Below are 14020 nucleotides of genomic sequence, written 5' to 3' on the forward strand. Positions count from 1 at the left end.
TCCTACTGACCTGCACCTGCACCATATTTCTCCATACCTCTCCCATCCATGTGTCTGTCCAAACTTTTATTAAATATCAAAACTGAGCCTGCTTCAACTGATAGCTTATGCCACACACCCACCACTCTCTGAGTGAAGAAGTTTCCCATAATGTCCCCTTTAAACTGTTCCCCTTTCACCCTTAACCCGTGTCCTCTAATTTTTATTTTTCCTGACCACAGAGGAAAAGCCTGCTCACTGTATACCCATTTTAATATTGTACACCTCTAGCAAATCTAGCCCCATTCTCTGCTCCAGGGAATAAAGTCCTAACCTTTTTAACCTTTCCCTATAACTCAGTTGTTGAAATCTTGGCAACATCCTTGTAAATCTTCTCTGTACTCTTTCAATCTTATTGATATCCTTACTGTTCCAAACTGCACAAACTACACCAAATTTGGCATTACCATTGTCTTATACTACTTCACCATGACATCCATTCTGTCTTCTTCTAACAGTGGGGAAGACATGGGTTTTGCATCTTTTCAAATTCATGCATCTTCTGCTTGACAGGAGTGGGGAGGAGAGAGTGTGGTCAGTGTGAGGAGAATGTGACTGGGGAAGCAAGGGTGTGACTGAGGTGGTCAAAGTGTGACCAGAATGGGGAGAGTATGACCAGGGAAAGGAGGATGTGACCAGAGTAGGGAGAATGTGACCTTGGAAGAGAGTGAGTGGCTGGGGTGGGGAGGGTGTGACCATGGTAGTGGGAGGGAATGTGTCTGAGGAGAAGAATGCATGATCAGGGTGGAGAGGGTGTGATGGGGTGGCAAGAGTGTGTCCGTGGAGAAGCATATATGATCGGGATGGGGAGAATGTGGGTGGGGTGGGTGTGTCTGGGGGGGTGATTTGTGTGACTAAGGTGAGATGGGTCTTTTAACGCATTGAGAAAGTGGGAACAGTAGGCGGGTTGATTGCCTGAGCTTACTTTACAGCTCTCTCCAATTCCTACTAGTCTTTGATGGAGCAGTTCTGATACCAAGCTGCAACATTTCTAGACAGGATATTTTAATGGTGCATCTATTAAAAATTGGTAAAAGACATTCAGAACATGTAGGATTTTTTAAAAAGGTTTTTAAGCAGAGGCTTCTCTGTGTATCTTCTAAGCTGAATTTCAAGGCTCCTTTTACAGTATTGTCATAAAAATGTAATATGCTTGATATACTTCAACTTCTGTTTGCTGTAAGGTGAACAAAGAGTTCCTATGAGCATTGCCGGGTACCTCTAACATTAAGAGAAAGAGGTGCAAAAGAGAGTCCTTTCAGAGACACTGAGTGTCCGAGGATTTTCGTGCAGCGCTCCCACACCCTCTGCAGCCCCACAGATTTCTGTTCAAACCATTGGCAGCCCAAGCTCTTATACGATCAGGAAGCCTTCTGTGCCCAAGGTCTTTTGGGTGTCCTTCTTGTCCTCAGCACCCTCTCAAATCCTGGGTCCGATACTTGGTACCCATGAGCCAGTCTCTAGGGGCCTGCAATCTGTGTGAGTCTTTCAGCTCCTGAATCCCTCACTGGCCCACTTCAGTGGTTGTTTCCCATGCTTCTCCTGCTCAATCAGGTGTATTCTCCCCATTTCTGGTGCCCTGCATGGTCTTCTGCTCCCCTGGTGTCCGCAACACCTCGTGGTATGCTTCTCAACATAGGTGCCATCATTTTGGACACTAGGTTGCAGGATTTGAAAAAAACACCATTGGCTTCTAATAGACTGTTTGAAGCTTGCACAGAGCTGATGGCATCAGGACTGGGCAGAAGGACCTTGTGGAGCAGTGCTGTGTCTCCTCTCTCTGCTCTCCAGGGTCTGCACCAGTGACAGTGCCGTCATTTTTTTTCTTCAATGTGGCTAGTCAAGTATAGACTGTTGGTGATGGTTAAACCTAAATACTTAAAGCCCTCTATCAGCTCCGCTACCATCAGCACTCCAATACAGACTAGGGTGTGTGCTTATCCCATTTGTTTTGTTATCCTGATGCCATCTTGTATTCTACAACAATTCTATTCATTTTTGGTTACCAAGCTACAGGAAAGATGTTGTTGAGTTGGAGAGGGTACAGAGAAGTTTGATGAGGATGTTGTCAGAACTCAGGCACCTGAGCTATAGGGAAAGGTTGAGCAGGTTAGAGCTTTAAATTCTTGGAGTGCAAGAGGATTAGGGGTGATCTCATAGAGGTTTACAAAATTATGAAAGTGAATGCACAGAGTCATTTGCCCAGAGTGGAAGAAGAGGTAACCGGAGGTCACAAGTTTAAGGTGAGGGCGGAGAGATTTAAGAGGAACCTGAACGGTAACCTTTTTACCCAGAGGGTGCTGTGTGTTTTGAACTGGCTGCAGGAGGAGGAGGAGGAGGAGTTTGAGGTAGGTACTATTGCAAGATGTATGAAAAAGTTGGACAGATACACAGAAATGAGAAATATAGGCCAAATACTGGCAGGTGGGACTAATGGCATTTAAGGGGCTTTAGACAGACAAAGTATAAAGGGATGTGTATCAAGTGCAAGGAGTGAGTTTCATCTTGTATGTGTGTTCTTAGACAACACATGGATGAAGGAAAAGGTTCTTTAAAATTGATATGAACAGCACATGAGGCATGCCATGAGGCTGCAAGTCTCCATTACAGATACTGCACACTGTGCGTCTCCTGCTCTGTGTCAGCCCTCTGCTGGCAGCCAAGTCTAAGGCATTGCTAGTTCCATTGCAACCATGATCACTATCATTACATCTCCCTTTCTTAAAACAAATGTAGCTTACTTTTAACTAACACGTTTTCTTTGTTTTACTCCACAATTTTAACTTTAACACCAAGAACTTACATTTTCATTATTATCAACATTGTTAACATTTTTTAAACTTGTTTTGTGTGTTCACATTTACAGACACTAAGACTTGAAGAGCGAATAAGGTAACACTACTTCATTCTATAACAGGAGTATTTAAATTTGCTCAATGAGTCTCTTAGGAGTATTCACATGTCTTGACGATCTCCTGATCGATTGTCCTTGAATCTGAGTTGTTGCTTCAGACAATGTCTTCACAGCTGTGTATTCAAGTTATTCAACAGTATCTGTCTTTCCATCTACTGTGACTGGTCCCATTTGAAGATATCTACGATTTCTTCGCAGAACAACACCTTCATCTGTCTGAATGGTGTATGATCTTGGTTGGACTTCACTAAGGACAGTTCCCTTCTGAGTCCATAAGTTTGTTTTGTCTTTTAGCCTTACTTGGTCACCAATGTGGAGTTCAGGTAGGTTTTTTGTTCCTCTGTCAAAGTAATTCTTTTGCTTTTCTTTCTGTTGTTCTTTGAACTTCCTCACTTTCTCCCCCTCTTTTTGTTTTTAGGAGTTTCTCCTGAATGGGTAGGTTTGATATAGCCTACACTTGAGCGGCATTGTGCGGTATACTAGCATACTCTGGTAGATGTCCATTCCACTGTCTTTTGCCTTGTTCATCAGTCTTTTCACTGTCTGTACTGATTTTTACATTAGACCATTGGACTGTGGAAAATGAGGACTTTGCATGGTGTGTACAAAGTCCCACTCTCTGGCAAACTATTGGAACTTTAAATTGCAAAACTGGCATTTGTCTGTGAAGACCTTGCTTGCCACGCCATGTCTGGAGAATATGGTTTTCATACCTGTTATTACAGCATCTGCAGTGGTGGTGTTCAGTTTATATCACCTCTCGTGCTCTTACACTTTTTGAATCTGAGATGTCCTCCTTGGATCCTTTTTAGCATCTCTTTTCTCTATCTCCTTGGGATAAGGATTTTACTTCCTTTGTAGATGATGTCTTCAACCACTGTTAGTTCTGCCCTGCTGTTCCAGTACTCTGAAACATTGGGTGAGCAGTCCAGCTTCATGCTGGGCCATCCATCCAAGATGTTTTTTTTTTCAGTTGTCTCAATGCTTCATCTTTGTTTGTCTCTGGCTCTATGAGCTCCATTTTTGCATCTGATATGGGCATGTCCACAAAGGCGTTCACATCTTCATCCATTTTGGTGTTTGCGGTCTCTCTCATGTCAACAGTTCTAGACAACGTGTCTGCTGTGTATATTAGCTTTCCCGAGGTGCACGCTACAATCAGTGTATAGCTTTGCAGCCTAATTATCATTCTTTGTATTTTAAGTGGACATTCATTTAATGGCCTTTGGAACAATGCAATCGAGGACTTATGGTCAGTCTCTGCACTGACTGCTTGTCCTGACACAAACTGATGAAATTTTTCACAGGTGTATGTGATGCTCAGCAGCTCCTTTTCAATTTGAGCGTATCGCATCTCCACATCTGTCATTGAGCGTGATGCATATGTAATGGGTTGCCAGTCATCATATTTTTGCAGAAGAACTGCACCGAGCCCACTATGTGATGCATCTGATGATATCTTGATGGATCTCGCTAGGTCGTAAAACCTCAGAACTGTTCCTCTTTGAGCAGTTTCTTTCGATCGCTCCATGACTTTTCATACTCATGGTTCCACTCCTATTCAATTTTCTTTTCTGTTAGTCTTCTCAATGGAGCCAACTTTACTGAGAGGTTGGATATGAATTTACCCATATAGTTGACCATTCCATTAAACCTCTGTACATCCTTTTTGCATTGTGGCCTTGGCATGTTCCCAATGGCAGACACCTTTCTGGGATCTGGTCTGATGCCCTCACTGCCAATAATATCTCCTGTAAATGTTAGTTCTGTCACTCCGAGCTGGAATTTCTCTCTATTCAACTTCAGGTTTGCTTTCCTTGTTGCTTCCAGTCTCTCATGCTCCATTTTCATGGTTCCTCATAATATGATGCCATCCATGGAGGTATCAACTCCATCCAGGTTCTCATAGACCATGTGGATAGTTTTGTGATACACTTCAGGACCTGAGGCAATTCTGAATGGTAACCTTAGAAATCTGTATCTGCTAAATGGACTATTGAACATGCACAGTCTTGACCTTGTTTCATCCAATTTTAACTGCCAAAATCCTGATGATACATCTAACTTGCTGAGAAACTTTGCATTTGCAAACTGTGACATGATGTCTTCATGCGTCGGAAGCTTAAAATGTTCTCTCTTTATTGCTCTGTTTAGATCTCTTGGATCCAGGCAAATTCTAAGCTTTCCATTCTTTTTCTCCACTACGACGATTGAACTCACCCACTCCGTTGGCTCATCTATCTTCTGAATCATGTAAAAGCTTTCCATCCTGTTCAACTCTGCTTTTAGTTGCTTTTGAAGTGCAAATGGAAATTTTCTGCATGGATGTATTATCAGTGGCACACATTTATCCACTCTGATCGTATGTTCTCCAGGAAGGCAGCCTAGACCCTGAAATAGGTCATTGTACTCCTTCATGAGTTCATTATAGACTGTCTCTCCTTCGCTTTCCACAATGAGGACTCTTTTTACCAGGTTCAGTTTCTCACAGGCTGTCAAACCTAGTACGGCCTGTACATCCTTAGGTACCACGATGAATGCTAGCATGTGCTCTTTGTCCTTGTGTTTCACTTTGACCATGCATTCTCCTGCATTGGTCTATCAGTACCTGAATATCCTGTCACCTTCACTTTTGTTCCATACATCTTTGGCCTGGGTCTAATCTTCTTAAAATCAGTCTCTGATATTACATTAATTTGTGCTCCAGTATCCAATTTAACTGAAATGTATATGTCATTCATTTCTAATCTCAACATCCAGTCTTGGTTTTTTCTTGTTTTCAGTCACAACCTCGACATAGAATTCCTCTATCTCCCTTTCATCTCTGCATGAATCTTGCTTTGTTGCACTTGGTTCCTTCAGCAAAGGGCATAATGGCTGCTTTTGTTGCACATCTTGCATATGTTACCATATGCTGGACACTTGTTTTGGTAGGTGTTATGTACTGTCCCTTTCAATTTTGTTCACTGGCCATGTCTCTTTTCACTTTGATGTGTTTTTTATTAAACAGTTTGTCTGTTCTTGCTCACTGCATCCACATTGCTGCTAGTTTCACTGAACAGCTCTTTTGCCTGCAATTTTAGAGTTTCTGTAGCCCTACAGCACACATGTCAAACTTTGGCCCGCGATATAATTATATTTGGCCCGCAAGATCATTTCAAAAATGTATTAGAGGTGGCCCGACCTGCAGCGAGAGCCGATGCTGTTTTTTGGTCATGTCACCCCCACCATCCTCCCCCTTCATTGCACATCCTTCCCCACCCCCTAACTATCCCCTCCCCCCTAAAACCACCCCCCTTAAAAGGTGGCCAGAATATTCTCAAAAAGGAATCCAGAATGGTAAAGTTCCACAAACCTTCTGCTGGGAATCCTAACAACACCCGGGCATCAGATCCACGGGATGCGGAGGGAGCAAAAGTGTTGCAGGTTGACCGTGCAAACTTTAAGAACGGGGAAAACAAAATTGTAACACAAGAAGTCTGTTGATGTCATCAGCCGGCAAGCCAGTTGGAAGGCTCCCCGCACAACCAGTCACTTCTCCACCTGTCGAGCGGTGCGGCGGATTGGCGAGCGCCTGTGATTTCCTGTCAGCGCGACGGACATGGCAGGCTGCGCACGGCCCCCGCTGTTCCGCAAAGGCTGATCGGCAGCGCGCTGGGCCTGAGTGGGTGGGTAAGCAGGGGTGGGCAGAGGGTATAGGTGAGGAGTAATGGGCAGGGGAAGTTATGGTGGTGCGGGGGCAGTTAGAGGGAGGGATGAATAGAAGGAGGGGTGGATAGGGAAGAGGTAAAAGGGGAGGGGCAGGGCGAGTAGGGGAGGGGTGATTAGAGGGTGAGAGATGGGTAGAGGGAGGAACAGGTTGAGGGGAGAGGCAGTAGAGGGGCATGTATAGGATGGGGTGGGTAGAGGCAGAGCGAGTGGAGTGAGGGGTGAGTAGAGGTTGGGTAAACGACTGGTCAGGTAGAGGGATGGTGGGTCGAGGGTGAATAGAGGCCGAGAGCCTGAGGAGTGAGCAGGAAATGCTGAGTCCTGATGCAGGCCAAAATGGACACAGCCTGTGAATACTGACTACATCTCCACAGGGACCAAATATGTTTCCCTCCGGTCAAGCAAAGGGTGAACTTGAGCTACCTACTCCTGACCTGTAACATTATCCTCCTAAAGTTATATCCTAAAGTTTAACATTACATATGTTGAAAGAAGAGAAAACATGCAGATGTTGTTGAAAATTTTCAATAAGTATTTAGTTTGGCCCTCGACTTAGTCCAAGTTTTTAATTTTGGCCCTCTGTGAATTTGAGTTTGACACCCCTGCCCTACAGAGTGCTATGGCTAAACCAAATCTAGATTTTGCTCTCTTAGCAGTCTTCCCTTAGACTATTATCTGGAATACCACACACAAGTCTATCTTTTATCAGTGAGTCAGTCTGTCCACCAAATTCACACGTTTTGCTTCTGTTTCTCAATTCTGTCACATTTTGATCAATACTTTCTTCAGTTTTCTGTATACATGTGAAAAATCTGTGCCTCTCAAATGTCACGTTACGTTTAGGTATGCAGTATGCCTCAAACTGTTCCGTTATTTTTTCCAGTTTCATTTTGTCTCCTTCAGCAGCAAATGTGAAGTTATTATACACCTCCAGGGCTTCATCACTCATGACATGCAAGAAAACTGATGCTTTCACTTTATCACTTGTCTCATCAGCTCCGACTGCCACTAAATACAATCCAAAATGCTGTTTGAATCTGTTCAATTTTCAGCCACATTACCTGTCAGCTGAAGTTTCACTGGTGGATCTAATCCTTCCATTTTTCACTTTGTTTTCCTCTCTTCACTGATCAATTGCTGACTTTTGATTTTACCTTTTAAAGTATTTCCTTCATCCCACTTCTGACATCATGTTTCATCTTGTATTTGTATGTGTGAGTTCTTAGGCCAGTGGTTCCCAATCTTATAATTTCCACTCACATACCACTTTAAGTATTCCCTATGCCATAAGTGTTCTGTGATTAGTAAGTGATTGCTTAAGGTGGTATGTGAGTAGGAAGGGAAGGTTAAGAATCACTGCTCTAGACCGAATTATTACTGAAATATTTTGCTTGAGAAAAATTGTCATTGGCCCATTTCCTTTGGAGTTATGAAACTGTGCACATAACAAATCAATTTGGAATGATTAAAACAGTGGTTTTCAAACTTTTTCTTTCCACCCACATACCACCTTAATCAATCCCTTATTAATCACAGAACACTTATGGCATAGGGAATACTTAAAGTGGTATGTGAGTGGAAAGTAAATGGTTGGGAACCATGGTCTTAGGCAATACATGGATGAAGGAAATGTTTATTTACTTTAAAGTTGATATGAATAGCACATGAGGCTGCAAGTCTCCATTACAGATACTGCACCCTGTGTGTCTCCTGCTCTCTGTCAGCCCTTGGTGGCAGCCAAGTCGAATCAAACAGTAAGGCATTGCTAGTTGCCTTGCAACCATGATCACTATCATTACAATTTGGGCATCGTGTTTGGCAAAGGGGCCAATTTTGTGCTGGACTGTTTTATGTTCAATGTAAAAACTAGGTTGAATATAATTAAGTAAACTCTGGAACCCTTGTCATCTGCTTCAGAACTAGTGTCTGAAACAGGGCTTGAAAGATGTTTGACCGGACATTGAGCTAGGCCACTATTCAGGATGCTTACTACCTAACAGGCCATGGTGCTATTTTGAGCCCCCTCTAGGAAACTGGAGAGCAAACTCCACCCAGCATTCTTCTCCACTCACCATTTCCTAATCAGCTATCAAAATGTAAGTTTTATACTACAGAAGTGCAAAATAACAGGATTTTTAAAAAGTTTCCTTATCACAGGAATGAGGCAACAAAGTACAGAGTGAGTGTATGCCCTCTGAGATAAGGTCATCAAATACTTCCCTTCCATTCTATCATAATTTTTGGTCCTTCTATTTAAACTCTTATGGGAAAATTTTGCACACATTTCTCTAATCTCTAAGTGTAGCTTAACAAAACTCCACAAAATACAGACTTCATTACTCAAGGCTGCAAGCTTACTTCCAGAGACATTATGCATGGTCCCAGATGCACAGAAGCCATTAACCTAGAAATTATTTGTGACAATATTAGCATATGAACATTTAACATTTTTATGATATTCTTCAATCTGGTATTTTAATAATGAGATTAACCCTTTTATTTCAACGAGCACTGAATTAAACTGTATGCTGACACTCATTGCCCCCGGTGACACATGAAGAAAGGATCCTTGGTCAGGATCCTTGGTCAGGAGATAGCTACTACTGCTTGTGAAACTGTGCCCTGGTGTGATGAAGGAAGCCAATTAAGTCACAAGAAAAATGTATTTTCACAGGGCATTTATTGTGTATGGAAGGCCTTTAGGTTAAATGCTGCAGGTATTTTATTTTGAGATTATCAGCACTGAAAAAATAATAAATAGTGTAGTATTTTGACCCTTTAAATTTTGACCACAGTCCGAAAAATATGACTTCAACTTTTTATATATTACCTTTAATATTGGAATGCTCGTACCTGATTTTATTAATTTTAATTTCTTTTCCTTTTTATGTGGAAGTAATTTTTTTATTCATTGATGAGGTATACCTGTTTCTGTCAAAGTCATGGATTTAGCTTTCGACCCATATGGTCAGTGGGAACTGTTGGGGAGTTTGAGTATTTTTCACTCTGCAGTGATGAAGAAACAATGCATATCTAGGTGAGGTTTGTAACTTGAAGATGATCTTGGAGCTGTTGGTGGCCCTGTGCATCAGCTGCCCTTGTCCTTGTTGGTGGAAGAAGTTTGGGTTTGAAGGTGAAGTCATTGAGGTGTAAAGTTGAACAACACAGAATTGGCTCCTTTGGCCCATCATGTCTGATGCTTACCTTTTAGCCCACCCGCAGTAATCCTTATTGCTCACACTAAGTCAGGGTCTTTCAAAGCTTTGCATATTTATGTGCTGGTTTAAATGTCACTTAAATGTTGTGATGTATCTGAATCCACCACCTCCTCTGGTAGCGAGTTCCAGACACTTTTTTTAAAAAAACTTTCCCCTCAAATCCCTTTTAAAATACCTTTCCCTTACCTTAAACTAATAAGCTTGTCTGAACAGTTATACAATAGTTGTGCATTTTGCAGGTATTCACTCAGCAGCCACAGCCCGATGCTGATACAGGGACTGAATGTTCAAAGTAGGTTGTGTGCCATTGAAAGTGGAGTGCAATGTCCTGGATGAGATGCAATGCTGTTGGAGTAGTACAGATCAAAGCCCACTGGAGCACGTGTATTCAATCACAAAGAGAACCCACAACTCACTGCTCAGTAAAGTTTTGATTAATGTTGGTTTTCACAATATTAATGGTGGGTTTTGATGAAGGTGGTTCAGTTGCATGTCAAAGGAATGCAGTTAATTTCCTTTGGGATAATGATCATTATATGGCACAGATGTTATTTAACACAAGGGAAGGTTTATTGCTTTATCTGAAATTACCAATGCAACTGAGTTCTGGAATCTTTTGTGAATATCCTTTATTTTGATCTTTTGACAGATGAGGTCATTGTTAAAGTGGCTGAAAATAGTTGAGGTCATGGAACTGTTTTGAGGAATTTTCCTATATTCTACAGGATTAAACTCCAACCATCATCTTGATTTGCATTGACTTCAAAATTGCTTAGAGTGTTTCATGGCACACTTTAGTCAAATCTATGTTGAATTTAACCTGTTTTTTTTTACTGGGAGCTGTATTGCAGCTCTCTACACATGCTGGTGGAAGCTTTGTTAAGGTTGTACTGAGATAGCTTGATAAATGCTGCAATAAGTTCTGGCGCATGCCTTCAGTAATATAATAAAGACATTGTCAGGTCTCATTGTCTGCTTTTTCCAGTGTTCCCTGAAAATTCTTCTGAAATGATTTGATTTTTTTTGAATAATTTATTTTCATTTTGTGGACAGCATGCATCAAGAAACAACCATTATTTAAATACATAAATTGCAATGAAAGAAAAAAAAGATCAATGATACAAGTTGTCCATATCTTCAAACTGTCCCATCCCCCCTCCCCACAAACAAAGCCCTGAAATAGAGAAAAGAACAAAAGAGGAGAGATACGAAAAAAGAAAAAAACAGAAATGCAAGAAAGAAGGAACTGTCGGGTTCCCATATCCAGTTTGTAGGATCTAATACCTTTTCTTTCTTCGATCTCTAGTAGGGGAAAGAACCAGGACGTAGAACTCAGAAACAAAATAGCTGTCCCTAAATATTCAACCCTGCATTCTACAAGTATGGGTGCCACACCTGGTAAAACATGTTATACTTCTTCCTTAAGTTATAAGTAATTTTCTCCAGGGGAACACAACTATACATTTCTGCATTCCATTGGGCTATATCCAGAGGGGAATCAGTCTTCCATGTAACTGCAATACATTTCCTTGCCACCACCAATTCAGTTTTAAGAAATTCTAATTGATACTTGAACATTTCATTTTAGATTTTATGTCCGCAGTATTTCCTAGGAGGAACAATTCTGGACTTGGTGGCAATTGTTTCCCAATAATTTTATTTAATAAAATTCTTAAATTTTCCCAAAACGGTTTCACTTTAGTGCACAACCAGGTGGAATGTGAAAAGGTTTCAGTTTCTTCACTGCATCTGAAAACATGTATCTGATGCTTTATAATTTATGCAATTTCTGTGGGGTAAGTTATAGCTGATGCCAAAAATTATATTGCACCAAACTATATCTTAATTTATTGTATTGGTCATGCGGTCCTGACATAAATCGGACCAGCTCTTATCACTAAGAGTAATATTAGAGACTGATTCCCATCTTTGTTTTGATTTATGTAACTCCCGCCTGGGAGTTCCTGACTGAAGTAAGGAATACATTACAGATGTAAACTTTCTTGTGATTCGCTTTGAACCAGAATCTCCATTTTGCTGCCCTCTTGTAACGTGAAATTAATTGATTGAAGTCAGAGGGGCAAGATGGATCATCTACAGTACTTCTAGATACAATGGTTGTGAAGCTATTACTCTTGCCATTTGTACCCTCAGTAAATTGGATTACATTGGTATTTTCTTCCTTTTGTTCAATTTCCTAAATGACTACTATTACTGGGACTGATCCTTTATTTGTAGGATCACTTGGGTCAGTCCATAGGACGCATCTATCACTGTATAGAATTTGTGGCTGACCAGTACTCTGCTTCTGCAAGTGTTTCGCAGTGTTGTGTGGACGCCCAGTTTTGAACTGCAACATCTAATCTGGTTGTGCTATGTCACATGAGGGAGAGTGCACTTTGTGTGAGGATGTTTTCACCACAAAGAAGAGTGTGGTGAGCTCTCGTACCCATGCAGTGAACGACAAAGCGTGTGTAGTAGTGGGGTGAGGTGAAAGTGAAATCAATTTTTCTTCATGTGCATTCTTTTACCACCCACTCTAAACCCATACCAGCAGTAACAATGATTAATATTGGCCTGCTTGGTTACTTGTGGCACTACCATACCACTCCTGGTGTCAGTGACTTGATGTTCCTCAACCAGAGTACATTCTGGGTCCTTCTTTCATTAGCCTAAATGCATCCATATCATTGTAACTCTCTACTCTGAAATTGTGCTCCTATTCTACTTTATATGGCTGTATGAATATTAGAGTTGACCTGTTATAAGGCTCACAGAAGAGCCCTTCTCACTGTATAATGTGACAATAAACTTTAACTAAGCCGCTGCAGAGTGTGGATGCATCAGCTGAGAATGACCATGTGGCCATACAGTTGATCTGGCCAGAGGTGCAGTGCTAAATTTTAGGTGCCAAAGCTGACAAAATGCCTGTAATTTCCTATATCCTCTCCCAATTTGTGTACCTGCTCATTACAGGAATGGGACAAGGAAGTTGCCCAGTACATGAAATGAGCAGGTACACAAATTTGGTGTAACATTGGTTTAGTACTTGACTTTTTTTTCATAGGGCTTCCTGTAAAATCAAGCACTAAACCAAGATGAAAGAAATGTATGAATTCCAGAGCTCCACAGAAATGTAGTGATATTTAAGATATTAACAAGATTATAGTATATCACTACATTTCATGATATAACTGGTACAATAATACCTAATTTAATAATATGACGTATTTCATGGTTGCACTCACTAATTATCATAAAGTATAATTATCAACAAGTAAAGAAAAGGACGGCAATCATATATTTTACCAATTTAAAACTAATTACCTACTTACCAAATCCCACCACAAGTTTCACAATAATTTTCACAAAGGGTCGGGTGTAATATGTTTTTAGGGGGTCTGAAGCATCTCTGGTCCTGGTGCTGATCTGTGGTACTACAGCCATGATGTGGCATACAGCTCAGGATTCCATTGAACTAGAGGAGGTCCATGTAGTTTAACAAACAAAAGTGCTGATACATGATTTATGAGAATTCTTGAGTGTGTTTTTGTTATTAAGTTCATGTGACTGAATCACCCCTCACACTCAGCTGTACTAATAGGAATAACTTGTTAACAGTTCAGTAATGGGCGTAAATCTTGGGGGATGTGGCGTCCACAACCCTCCACGTAGTCTCTGAAGCCATTTATTACTGAGGAAGAAGAAAGCTTAAGTGTCTTACAGAGAGATGATATTGCACCTTCTCTGTAATTGGGCAGTATTTCACCAGGCCAGCAAACTTTATCAAGAACACTCATTTCATTTAGTAGGGATTTATACATACTTCGATGTTCAGAAGTTTGAGAACCTTTTAAGAATGTTGTCGTGAACATACGATGCTGCAAATTGTTTATAAGACTAGTAAGAAACTGCAGATAATTAATTGAGACAATTTTGTTTTTGCTTATTAAGGTAATTTCTCCAAACTTTCCCTTTTCAATTGCCTCTTGAGCTTCTAGAATTTTTGTACCAGGATGCCCTTTCAGTCCATACAGTGATCTTATACTCTGTTGGATCACTTTGTCTGTATAAACAATGGCAGTGGTGCATTTCTGTAAACATTCTGACAGTAAATCAAGTTCATGCAATGCGTCATACA

General features: G+C 41.0%; 1 protein-coding gene across 24 annotated transcripts in view; it reads left to right on the forward strand.

Annotated features, from left to right (window-relative positions):
• LOC138736714 (XK-related protein 6-like) overlaps window positions 1-14020 on the forward strand; it is a 243587-nt gene that overhangs the window by 164220 nt on the left and 65347 nt on the right. For 6 of the 24 annotated variants that reach the window (XR_011340519.1, XR_011340520.1, XM_069886657.1 and 3 more), the window contains exon 4: window positions 2906-2931. The exons of the other annotated variants lie outside the window; for them this stretch is intronic. The gene's annotated coding sequence lies outside the window, so the exon portion shown is untranslated. The remainder of the gene's footprint in view (window positions 1-2905; window positions 2932-14020) is intronic. 24 annotated transcript variants of the gene reach the window in all.

The sequence above is a fragment of the Narcine bancroftii genome, chromosome 6 (assembly GCF_036971445.1).
Source record: "Narcine bancroftii isolate sNarBan1 chromosome 6, sNarBan1.hap1, whole genome shotgun sequence".
Taxonomy (NCBI): Eukaryota; Metazoa; Chordata; class Chondrichthyes; order Torpediniformes; family Narcinidae; genus Narcine; species Narcine bancroftii.